Source organism: Dipodomys merriami, unplaced genomic scaffold (genome assembly GCF_024711535.1).
Source record: "Dipodomys merriami isolate MVZ:Mamm:240054 unplaced genomic scaffold, mDipMer1.0.p SCAF_151, whole genome shotgun sequence".
NCBI lineage: Eukaryota > Metazoa > Chordata > Mammalia > Rodentia > Heteromyidae > Dipodomys > Dipodomys merriami.
In genome coordinates, this window is record NW_027202838.1 from 2,090,694 (window position 1) to 2,103,482 (window position 12,789).

At 51.4% G+C, this 12,789-nt stretch overlaps 1 long non-coding RNA gene across 1 annotated transcript; it reads left to right on the forward strand.

Moving 5' to 3' along the window:
* Positions 1 to 2,587: 2,587 nt before the first annotated feature.
* Positions 2,588 to 9,328, forward strand: LOC138827184 (uncharacterized). The gene is made up of 3 exons (XR_011372001.1): positions 2,588 to 2,668; positions 4,460 to 4,527; positions 9,252 to 9,328. It is a non-coding gene; the product is annotated as an uncharacterized lncRNA (long non-coding RNA).
* The last annotated feature ends 3,461 nt before the right edge of the window (positions 9,329 to 12,789 follow it).

Below are 12,789 nucleotides of genomic sequence, written 5' to 3' on the forward strand. Positions count from 1 at the left end.
TTCAACTCAAGGCTAACACTCTACCACTTGAGCCACAGCACCACTTCCGGCTTTTTTCTTTTTGCTTATGTGGGGCTGAGGAATCGAACCCAGGACCTCGAGCATGCAAGGCAAGCGCTCTACCACTGAGCCACCTTCCCAGCCCAGATCTCAGTTTCTTGAGTAGCTATGATTACAGGTGTGAGCCACCAGAGCTTGGCTTACCTCGTGTGTGTGTGTGTGTGTGTGTGTGTGTGTGTGTGTGTGTGTGTGTGTGTGTGTGTGAGAGAGAGAGAGAGAGAGAGAGAGAGAGAGAGAGAGAGAGAGTGTACTGGGGCTTGAATTCAGGGTCTGGGTACAATCCTTTACCTTTTTTCCCTCCACTTCAGACTAGAGCTCTGCCACTTGAGCCACAGCTCCACTTCCAGCTCTTTTTGGTAGTTAATTGAAGATGAAAGTCTCATGGACTTTCTTGCTCCAACTGGCTTCAAACCATGAATCAGTGGTACCTACCTCTGCTGCCTCCTCTTAAAATAGCAATGATTGTGGGTTCTGCTTTTTTTAACCAAAAGGGGGTGAACAGAGGTAACACAGCACTTGCTCTCTCTGTGTCTCTGTATCTCTCTCTTGCCAGTCCTGGGGCTTAACTCAGGGCGTGGGCACTGTCTCTGAGCTTCTTTTGCTCAAGGCTAGCACTCTACTACTTGAGCCACAGCACTATTTCCAGCTTTTTCTGTTTATGTGGTACTGAGCAATCGAACCTATGGCTTCATGCATGCTAGATAAGCACTTTACCACTAAACCACATTCCCAGCCAAGCACACAGATCACTTCTAGGCACATTTTAGGAACTGGTGATTGATCTGTTACAGTTTCCCTACTCCTCAATCTCGTGCAGTGTCTAAGTTTATGCCTGCTGCTACAAAAAAAAAATCATGCTGATTAGTTTATAAATTATAAAAATTATACAGATTTATTTCTCAGTTCCAGAGACTTGCAAGTTCCAGATCAAATGTGCTAGCAGGTTATGGTGTCTGATAAGGCAAGGCCTATAATCTAGCTACTCAGGAGGCTGAGATCTGAGGATTACAGTTTGAAGTCAGTGACAGGAAAACGCATGAGACTCTTCTCTCCAATTCACTACCAAAAGCTGGAAGTGGAGCTGTGGCTCAAGTGGTACAGTACCACCTTAATTGAAAAAGCTAAGGGACAGCATCCAGGCCCTGAGTTCAAATCTTAGTACTAGCACACACACACACACACACACACACACACACACACACACAGGCCCTGAGTTCAAATCTTACTACTAGCGCACACACACACACAGGCCCTGAGTTCAAATCTTACTACTAGTGCGCGCGCACACACACACACACAGGCCCTGAGTTCAAATCTTACTACTAGCACACACACACACACACACACACCTATTTGGATTGAGTACCCTGGCAAGATTTTGGCAGGAATTAACCAAGGACAGAATCACTCTGCTGCTGCTGCCGGTGTGTGTGTGTGTGTGTGTGTGTGTGTGTGTGTGTGTGTGTGTGTGTCTGAAGCTCTCTCTGGGGCTTTCAACTGTCTGTGTCCTAGAGCAATCCTGCCTCCATCTATCTGTTCTGTCACCAGGCAGATCTCACATCATATTCCAACATCTGTCAAGTGTGTCTGCCTAAAGCTCAATATGAATATCCCAATCTGAATGATCTCTGCCTCCCAATTCATGTTCATTCTTCTCTTCCGGCTTTTGCACATGCTGCCCAAGGCTTTTTTTTTTTCTGCTGCTTCTCTCTCCCAATTAGCCAGACTTCATTCTACTCCCTCTTCTGTCCCAAGAACTGTCCCCCAGCTGCTCCAGTGGGAGTTAGGGTGCCCCTGTGCCCTGAGGACCCAGCTTCTTTTAAATGGTATTATTCTCTTTAAGTAGCTGTACAACAATGCACCTTGATCGACATCACCCCTGTCATCGTTCATGGACCTGGCTGCTTTTTGTACTGCAGCATCATCACCTGCTTCCTGGGAGCCCACCAATGCATCACCTGCACCCTGCCCAGGCCTGAGTGAACAAAGAGAGATGGTTCTTTTAAGGAAGGCTGGGCTCTGTCTTTCCTCAGTGCCTGGGCCTCGCCGTCCCTAACACAAAGCCTGACACGCAGGAGACACCCTAAGAAATGGTCAACAGCCCAGGGAACTGAGCCAGCAGACGTGGCCGGAAGGGGGCGGGGCCATTTATGGAGGCGGGGCCCAGCACACAAGCCGACCCGGAAAGGGCGTGGCCTTTTGTCCAGAGGCCTGTTGATGGGGGCGGAACCCAACGCGGAACACAGAAGGAGGGGGCGTGGCTTGGAGCTAAAAGCCAGCCCGCGGGGACGTGGCCTTTTACGTGAGGGTGGGCGTGGCCTCGTCTAAGGCCATTCTACGGGAGCCGGGCCTGGCTCGCTGCGGGTGATGGAGGGAGGGGCGTGGCCTAATAAAAGATTGGCCCCCAGAGGGGCGGGGTTTAACACGCAGCTGGGTGTTCCCGAGGGGCGTGGCCTAACGATGCCGGCGTCCTCACGCCTCCGGGGGCGGGGCTTCTCAGCGCGCGCTCCCGGAAGTGCAGCTCTGGTCGGGGGGAGGAGCCGCCTTCATTGCCGCCGCCGCCGCCGCCGCCGCCGCCGCCGCCGCCGCTGCCGCCTCCGTCATGCCGGTAAGTGGCCCAGTCCCGGGCGCACCGCTGCCCGGCCCGATGGTGCCCTTACGGGGGCACTGGCGAGCTCCAGAGCTGCTGGTGATCCCCCGGCGTAACCGCTCACGATTCGCCCTCCTGCAAACCGGGCGCAAAAGCGGGTTTCGGTGCCGGAACCTCAGCTTCCATGCGAAAGGCTGCGGCGATTGCAAAGCTCGAACCTTCCCTGCGAGGGGAGGGGGGTGCGGAGACCCCCCCAGGCCGTCCCTGAGGGGGAGGGGTGCGGGGATCCCCCCAGGCCGTCCCTGAGAGAGAGGGGTGCGGAGACCCCCCCAGGCCGTCCCTGAGAGAGAGGGGTGCGGAGACCCCCCAGGCCGTCCCTGAGGGGGAGGGGTGCGGGGATCCCCCCAGGCCGTCCCTGAGAGAGGGGGTGCGGGGATCCCCCCAGGCCGTCCCTGCGAGGGGAGGGGTGCGGAGACCCCCCCAGGCCGTCCCTGAGAGAGGGGGTGCGGGGACCCCCCCCAGACCGTCCCTGAGGGGGAGGGGTGCGGAGACCCCCCCTAGGCCGTCCCTGAGAGAGGGGGTGCGGGGATCCCCCCAGGCCGTCCCTGCGAGGGGAGGGGGGTGCGGAGACCCCCCCCCAGGCCGTCCCTGAGAGAGGGGGTGCTGGGATCCCCCCAGGCCGTCCCTGCGAGGGGAGGGGGGTGCGGAGACCCCCCCAGGCCGTCCCTGAGGGAGGGGGTGCGGGGATCCCCCCAGGCCGTCCCTGAGAGAGGGGTGCGGGGACCCCCCCAGGCCGTCCCTGCGAGGGGAGGGGTGCGGGGACCCCCCCAGGCCGTCCCTGAGAGAGAGGGGTGTGGGGACCCCCCCAGGCCGAACCTGAGAGAGAGGGGTGTGGGGACTCCCCCAGGCCGTCCCTGAGAGAGAGGGGTGTGGGGATCCCCCCAGGCCGTCCCTGAGAGAGAGGGGTGCGGGGACCCCCCCCCAGGCCGTCCCTGCGAGGGGAGGGGTGCGGGGACCCCCCCAGGCCGTCCCTGAGAGAGAGGGGTGTGGGGACCCCCCCAGGCCGAACCTGAGAGAGAGGGGTGTGGGGACCCCTCCAGGGCGTCCCTGAGAGAGAGGGGTGCGGGGATCCCCCCAGGCCGTCCCTGAAAGAGAGAGGGGTGCGGAGTCCTCCCTCCCAGGCCGTCCCTGAGAGAGAGGGGTGCGGAGACCCCCGAGGACGTCCCTGAGGGGGAAGGGGGTTCTGAGATGCCCGAGGCCGTCCCTGAGCTGACAGAGGGAGGGGGTGCTGAGCCCCCCACCAGGACTTCCTTGAGAGAGAGAAGGGTGTGGGGGAGACCTTCCCTGCAAAGGGGGGGGTACTGAGACCCCCAAGGCTGGCCTGGAAGAGCGGTGGGGCGGCCCTGAACAGGTGCACAATGTCCTCTTGGGGACAGGGCGGGGGTTTTTAGTTTGCACCCCACACCCCGGTTTTTGCACTTCCCCTACCCACTCTGACCCGCTTCCAAGTCATTCATGGCTGGGAAACTGACTGGAGACAGTGCTTTCGAAACCTTTCCAGCTAGAACATTTTCCCGCTGAAGAAGCCCTGAGCCCAGGGCGACTTGGGGCTCAGGAACTTGACTCAACCAAAGCTAACTCAGCAGAGTTTGGGGGAACCAGGTTTTAGCTGATCTTTGCAGCCAGGCATTGTACTATATGTAGGCTCTTTGCTTAGATAAAGAAATGAAGGCCTTTGGTAGACTTTGGGGATAGTGATTGTTTTCCTTTTGTTGTTTGTTTTGTGTGAAATCGGATTTTGCTATGTAGTCTAGGCTAGCCTGGAATTCTCTCTTGGATCCTCTCCTACCTCAACCTCCCCACTGCTGGGAATACAGGTGAGCACCACCATGCCCCACTTATGCCATATTTCTAACCAAACAAACAAAAAGAGGGGGGGGAAGTGTCAATAATTGATTGGTAGTATTTTATTTGGGGAATCCGTGTTGTCAGAGTCTTTATCTTGGCAGGATAAGCCGTGGTCAGAACCCGTCCTACTAGCTTGTGAGGGAGCCCTGGTCCCATTTGCATTCCTGAGAAACTGGTTAGGGTCCTGGAATGTTCACTTACCTCCTGGGTGCTTTGTTCACGACTGTGTGTCCTGGTGTGGCCCCAGAGGCATGCCCCACGTGCCTAGAGTCTTAGCAGCCTGTCTTTGGAGGATCTGACAGTTTTTTAAATGGATCAGGTGTCATTTCTTGTAGGTCTTGTGTGGGGCCCTAGGGAAAAGCCCTCAAGAGAAACCCAAGTTTGGACAAAGAATCATAGACTCAGCCCTACCAGTTGAGCCAGTTCACCTCTGGCAGTGTTGAATCATCCTGCGATTGGGTCACCAGGTTTTGTGGGGGGGGGGGGGTTTGGTGTTTGGTCATAAGGCCTGAACTCTGGGCCTGGGCACTGTCCCTCTGCTCTTCAGCTCAAGGCAAGCGCTCTACCCTTTGAGCCACAGTGCCACTTCTGGCTTTTTTTCTGCTTATGTGGTGCTGAGGAGTTGAACCCAGGGCCTCATGCATGCAAGGCAAGCACTCTACCACTGAGCCACCTTCCCAGCCCCAATCACCAGGTTTTGTGGGATGAAGGGATGTAGCAGTGAAGGAAAGGCAGCTTGGGGACCCCTCTCCACTTCTGGGGCCATAGATGGTGGGAATGGGGTCTACCATTGGTCCATCACACAAACAACAATAGAAGCAAGAAGACAATTCTTGAAGGGACAGCCTTAAAGCCAGACAGGAAAGAGTTAGGTTTGTTACCTGAGAAGACTTTTTTTTTCTTTCAGACAAAAGCTCAACAGCCCAGGGAATTTCCCTGAAAAATTTGTGCCCTATGTTGGGTGCCGGTAGCTCATGCCTGTAATCCTAGCTACCCAGGAGGCTGAGATCTGAGGATCAGGGTTCAAAGCCAGCCTGGCCAGGAAAGTCCATGAGACTCTTATTTCCAATTAACCACTAGAAAATTGGAAGTAGCACTGTGGCTCAAGTGGTAGAGCATTTGCCTTGAGCTGAAGAGCTCAGGGACAGCACACAGGCCCCCCTAGGGTTCAAGCCCCAGGACCAGGAAAAAAAAAGATCTGTGCCCTAGCTTGCCAACTGGATGACTTCAGGCAAGTGACTCCATCTCTCTGTGCCTGATTTCCTCACCTGTAAGACAAGATAGTCATCTAAGGGGTTAGAGGCATTACTCAATTGGTAAAGCACTAGCCAATGGGCAAAAGCATCAGTTACTGAGTTTGAGTGCTGATCTGAGACCTACAAATAAAAAGGAAGAAAAGACTGTAGTTAACTATTACCTGGGGAAAATGTCTATAAAACTATAGCACAGATACTGTTGATAGTAGATTTTGGAATCAGGACCTGAGCACTGTTCCTATGCTTTTTTTTTTTTTTTTTTTCTTAAGGCTGGCATTCTTGCCACTTGAAACACAGCTCCACTTCTATTTTGGCTGATTCACTGGAGATAGGAGCCTTTCAGATTTGTCTGCCCAGGCTGGTTTTGAACCAGGATCCTCAGATGGATACTAGTGGAATCTAAAACTGTTAAGATTTGGATCACTTTGCCTCTCAACAGACCTTTTCTTTTCTTTTCTTTTCTTTTCTTTTCTTTTCTTTTCTTTTCTTTTCTTCTCTTCTCTTCTCTGCTCTTTTCTTCCCTTCTCTTCTCTTCCCTCCCTCCCTCCCTCCCTCCCTCCCTCCCTCCCTCCCTTCCTTCCTTCCTTCCTCCCTTCCTCCCTTCCTTCCTTCCTTCCTCCCTCCCTCCCTCCCTCCCTCCCTTCATTCCTTGTTTCTTTTCCAGGCCTGGGCATTGTCTCCGAGTTTCTTTTGCTCAAGGCTGGCACTCTACCACTTGAGCCACAGCGCCACTTCTGCTTTTTCTGTACATGTAGTACTGAGGAATCAAACCCGGATCTTCATGCATGCTAGCCAAGCACTCTGCCACTAAGCCACATTCCCAGACCTTAGGCAGACATTTTATCACCCTTCAGTTTAGTCTGCAATTCCGTGGTGGGGGAGAAGAGCTCTGCCTTGTAATGTTGACCTTCTTGTGTCAACCTCCTGCCTTTTGACCACTGTTGCATGGATCATGAGAGAAAGCCAACCCTGTGTTCAGCACTGTCTGTTGACTTTAGATCTTTGGACTGCAAAAAAGCCAGGCTCATTCACCAGGTGTTCCTTCCTTTCAGAGTGTCTTCTGAGGGTCAGGGATTTGGGGGGCGGGGGGGGACTTTGCTGTTCTAGAACCAGAGAGATTTCCCTGGGGGTAAATACCATCCCTCCATTCACATCCTTATTCAGTCCTATTCACAGACTGTGGATGGTTCTCCGGAGGAAAATAAAATAGCTGGACACTGGTTCACTCCTGACATCCTAACTACCTAAGAGCCTGAGATCTGAGGGTTGAGGTTCGAAGCCAGCCCAAGGCAGGAAAAGTCTGTGACTCTTTCATCACAAAAAGCCTGAGGTAGAGCTGTGGTTTAAGTAACAGAGTGCTAGTCATGAGCAAATAAAGCTCAGAAACAGACTTCAAACCCCAGGAATGGCACAAGAAGTCAATAAATTAAATGGGAGGTTTTTCCATTTTGAGCTAGGTACATTCTATAAAGAGAATTTGATATGCAATAGGTTTAGCTTATTTTTTGATTCTGGTACTAGAGCTTGAACTCGAGGCCTGGACACTCCTCCATATCTTTTTTTTTTTGGGGGGGGGGGTCCGGTCGTGGGGCCTGAACTCTGGGCCTGGGTGCTGTCCCTCAGCTCTTCAGCTCAAGGCTAGCGCTCTACCACTTGAGCCACAGCGCCACTTCCGGCTTTTTTTCTTATGTGGTGCTGAGGAATTGAACCCAGGGCCTCAGGCATGCAAGGCAAGCGCTCTACCACTGAGCCACCTTCCCAGCCCCTCCATATCTTTTTTACTCAAGGCTATCTCTCTTCTACTTGAGCCACAGTTCCATTTTCGGCTTTTTGTAGTTAATTGGAGATGAGTGTTTCACAAACTCTTCTGCCTGGGCTAGCTTCGAATCATGATCCTCAGATTTCAGCCTCCTGAGTAGCTAGGATTACAGGTGTGAGCCAACAGCACCTGGTTCATGCTAATAATTCTTTTTTTTTTTGGTTGGTCATGGGGCTTGAACCCTGGGCCTGGGCGCTGTCCCTCAGCTCTTCAGCTCAAGGCCAGTGCTCTACCACTTGAGCCACAGTGCCACTTCTGGTTTTCTGGTGGTTAATTGGAAATAAGAGTCTCATGGACTTTCCTGCCCAGGCTGGCTTTGAACTACAATCCTCAGATCTCAGCCTCATGCTAATAATTCTTAAAAGAATGAAGTAAATGCATTTTTTTTTGTCGGTTGTGGGGCTTGAACTCTGGGCTTGGGCACTGTCCCTGCGTTCTTCAGATCAATGTAAGCATTCTACCACTTGAACCATAGCGCCACTTCCAGTTTTCTAGTGGTCTATTGGAGATAAGAGTCTCATGGACTTTCCTGCCCAGGCTGGCTTTAGACTGCGATCCTCAGATCTCAGCCTCCTGAGTAGCTAGGATTACAGGCGTGAGCCACTGGTACCAGGCTCAAAACACATTTTTTTTTAAAACAAAATTCCACTTCTGGGACTCTATTCTCCAAGACAATGTCTATAACATGTACAAAAATGTATTTCCCAAAGTGAGTGAATGAATGAATGAATGAGCTTGAAAGATCAGTCCTGCTGAGCCTGGGGGCCTACTCATGTCATAGTATTTTATGGTCCTGATATAAAGCCCACAGCTCAAGAATCAGTCCTTTGAAGGCAGGACTGGAAACGACTCTGTGTGTGTGTGTGTGTGTGTGTGCGCTTGTGTGTGTGTGCGCTTGTGTGTGTGTATGCACGCACGCATGCGCACGTGCCATTACTGGGGTTTGAACTTAGAGCCTGGGTGCTGTCCTTGAGCTTTTTGCTCAAGGCTCGGGCTCTACCACTTGAAACACAGCTCCACTTCCAGTTTTCTCATGGTTCATTGGAGGTAAGAGTTTCACAGACTTTCCTGCCTGGGCTGGCTTCGAACTGCAATCCTCAGATCTCAGCCTCCTGAGTAGCTAGGATGAAAGGCATGAGCAACTGGCACTTAGCTAGAAAAAAAAAATAAAAAGTTTGTTAGCTTTCTAGATGATATTATTATTACTATTATTATTATTATTATTATTATTATTATTATTATTTTGGTCATGGGGTCTGAACTCTGGGCCTGGGCACTGCCCCTCAGCTCTTCAGCTCAAGGCTAGCACTGCTTCTGGCTTTTTCTGCTTATGTGGTGCTGAGGAATCGAACCCAGGGCCTCATGCATGCAAGGCAAGTGCTCTATCACTGAGCCACCTTCCCAGCCCTAGATGATATTATTAACCACATGTCACCCTTGGCTGAAGATTCCTGGAGATTCCCTCTCTATACCACCACGGAAATATGGAAACCTTTAGATGAGAAGACTGGGATTCAGAAACAGGTCCCCCTAAGAGTTCTTACTCAGTCTCTGCCCCCTGAGTGGCCCAGGCCCAGTGTGTGGCTCACTACAGGACTTCATTCATGGTGTCTTTCAGAAACACGAATTCTCCGTTGACATGACCTGCGGAGGCTGTGCGGATGCTGTTTCTCGAGTTCTCAGCAAGCTGGGAGGTGAGTGGGGTATGGGGGGGGGGGGGAACAGGGGCAGTGATGTCATATTCGAATGCATGAGGCCAAGAAAGAGAAGCTTGCTTGTATTTATTTATTATTTGGTGCCATTACTGGAGCTTAAACTCAAGGCCCAGGTACTGTCTTTTAGCTTTTTCACTCAAAGCTAGCACTCTACCACTGAGCCACCAGCTCCACTTCCAGTTTTTTTAGCTGGTTCATTGGAAATAAGAGCTCTCAGCACTCAGCCTCTTGAATAGCTAGGATGACAGGCATGAGCCACTGGTGCTCAGCCATAAAACACCTCTTTTGGACGTACTCAGGAAATCATTATTCTCACCCAGCCCGTTCCCAAGGTACATCAGGGAAACTGAGGACCAAAGAAAGCTGAGATTTGATTCCCTATAGGCTCAATAATATAACAACTAAATTGAGATCAGAGTTGGGGGGGGGGGCAGGGCTCAGTCAATCTTACCAGATTTGATTTTCTTTCCTTTAAAGCCGGGCACACGCCTGTCATCCTAGCTACTCAGGAGGCTGAGATCTGAGGATCACAGTTCGAAGCCAGCCCAGAGCAATTAACCACTAGGAAACCAGAAGTGCTAGAATTGAGTGAAAAAGCTCAGGGACGGCACCCAGGCCCTGAGTTCAAATCCTATCAACACACACACACACACACACACACACACACACACACACACACACACACACACACACACACACACACACACACACACACACACACACACACAATAATACCTCAATAAAACCCAGGCTAAGGCTAACACCTCTACTCTCAGATGGTGCCTGTATTAGTCTCAGCATGGAACTTTCCATCTCTCTAAGAAGACTGTTGACACCAATGCCCCAGAGGGGAACTGACAAGAGTCCCACAGTGAGTCAATGGCTGGCTCCTAGCCCTGGAAAGAAACTGAAATGGTAGAAGGCTGCTGGCTTGCCGTGTGACTCTGCGCTCTTCTCTCTGGGAGGCCGGGCTCCCCTGGCTACAGTAGGAAAATACACGTCCATTATGAGCTTGTGCGGGGCACGCTCCCAAATTGAAACTCAGCCTGGAGGCAGAGGCTCTGAGTTCCATCCTCAGCTCTCCCAAAAACAAAAAGGAAAAGGAAGGCTGGAAAAGTGGCTCCGTGGTAGAGCGCTTGCCTTGCATGCACGAGGCCCTGGGTTTGATTCCTCAGCACCACATAAGCAGAAAAAGCCAGAAGTGGCGCTGTGGCTCAAGTGGTAGAGCGCTTGCCTTGAGCTGAAGAGCTGAGGGACAGCACCCAGGCCCAGAGTTCAGGCCCCACAACCAGCAAAAGAAAAAGAAAAAAGAAAAAAAAGCTAGGTGCTAGTGGCTCATGCCTGTAATCCTAGTTACTCAGGAGCCTAAGATCTGAGGATCACAGATCAAGGCCAGCCCAGACAGAGAGTCCATGAGACTCTTACCTCCAATGAGCCACCAGAAAACCAGAAGTGGAGCGGTGACGCAAGTGGTAGAGTGCTATCTTTAAGCAAAAAAGCTAAGGGACAGCACCTAGGCCCTGAGTTCAAGCCTCAGTAGCAGTCTTACAAAAATGAATAAATGAGTGAATGTATGAGATGAAACCAAAAATATATACACACAAATCTGAGTGTCAGTGTGTGTCAGGTGTGAGTCCCTAGGTTCAATCCCTAGACACACACACACACACACACACACACACACACACACACACACACACACACACACACACACACACACACACACACACACACACACACACACACACACACACACACACACACACACACACACACACACACACACACACACACACACACACATGGAACACAGCCTAGGTGTAACCAGAAAGTCTGCTAATCCTTGATCTTGAGGAATAGGGCGGGATGATCATGAACGATATTTTAGGAGCTTCTTTCTGTAAATGGGAGGGTCTTTGCTTCCTCCCTTCCCCCCCCCCCCCCACAAAGCCCATTTCCTCTTCCCACAGGAGTGGAGTTTAACATTGACCTACCCAACAAGAAGGTTAGCATTGACTCTGAGCACAGTGCAGACACGCTGCTGGCGACTCTGAACAAAACAGGAAAGGCTGTGTCCTATCTTGGTCCCAAGTAGCTCAACCATGGATCTTGGTCTGCAGGTTGGGCTTCGGCGGGCAGGTACGTGATGCTCTGGCTATAATTGGGCAAAGAACTAAAGGTAGCTGTGGGCTGAGTATCTCTTCCCCTAGTTCCTAGGCCCAGAAGCCTTTGAGAGTTTTAGTCTTGCTAGATTTTGGAATATTTGGGTAGGTTTTTTCAATGGAGTACCCTCTAATTAAGAATAAATAGCCAGGTGCCCGTGGCTCATGCCTATAATCCTAGCTACTCAGGAGGCTGAGATCTGGGGTTCGTGGTTCAAAGCCAGCCCTGGCAGGAAACTCTGTGAGACTCTTATCTCCAGTTAACCACCAGAAAACCAGAAGTGGTGCTGTGGCTCAAGTAGTAAGGTGCTTGCCATGAGCTGAAGAACTCAGGCACAGCGCCCAAGCCCAGAGTTCAAGCCCCATGACCAAGAACTTAACTAACTAAATAAATACAAGTAATTTAGCTGGGTGTTGGTGGCTCTCACTTGGAATCCTAGCTACTCAAGAGGGCAGTAGCTGAGGTTTGAAGTTAGCCCAGATAGGAGAGTCTGTGACGTTCTCTCTACCATTAGCCAGCAAAAAGTTGGAATTGGAGTTGTAGCTCAAGTGGTAAGAGCACCAGCAAAAAGAGCCAAGCAAGAGTTTGAGGCTCTAAGTAAAAGCCCTAGGATTAGCACGGGGTGGGGGTGGGGGGTAAGGAGAGAAAGAAAGAAAGAAAAGGAAAGAGAGAGAATAGAAGGCCGGACAGCAGTGGCTCACATCTGTAATCCTAGCTATTCAGGAGACTGAGACTGAGATTTGAGAATCATGGTTCAAAGCCAACTCAGGCAGGAAAGACTGTGAGACTCTTATCTCCGATTAACTACCTGAAAAGTGGAAATGGCACTGTAGCTCAAAGTGGTAGAGTGCTAGTCTTGAGCAAAAGAGCTCAGGGACAGCGCCCAGGCCCCAAGTTCAAGCTCCATGACTAACCAAAAAAGAAGAGGAAGGAAGGAGGAAGGAGGAGGAGGAGGAAGAAGAAGAAGGAAAAGAGAAGGAGGAGGAGGAAGAGGAGGGAAAATAAGAGAAGAAAATAGAAGTTTGAAACCCTCAGAGTGGCTTTGGTTGGTTTTAGTCATCTGCAGATTATTTTCTAGTGGTTTATTGGAGCTAAGAATCTCATGGACTTTCCTGCTTGCGCTGGCTTTGAACCGTGATCCTTAGATCTCAGCCTCCTGAGTAGCTAGGATGACAGGTGTGAGCCACCGCCGCCTGGCCTTTTCATTACCTTTCTATCATAAAGTAGATGCTGCTAACAGGCTACCTAGCAGCCTTGGGTGTTCCGGAAGAGGGCCTG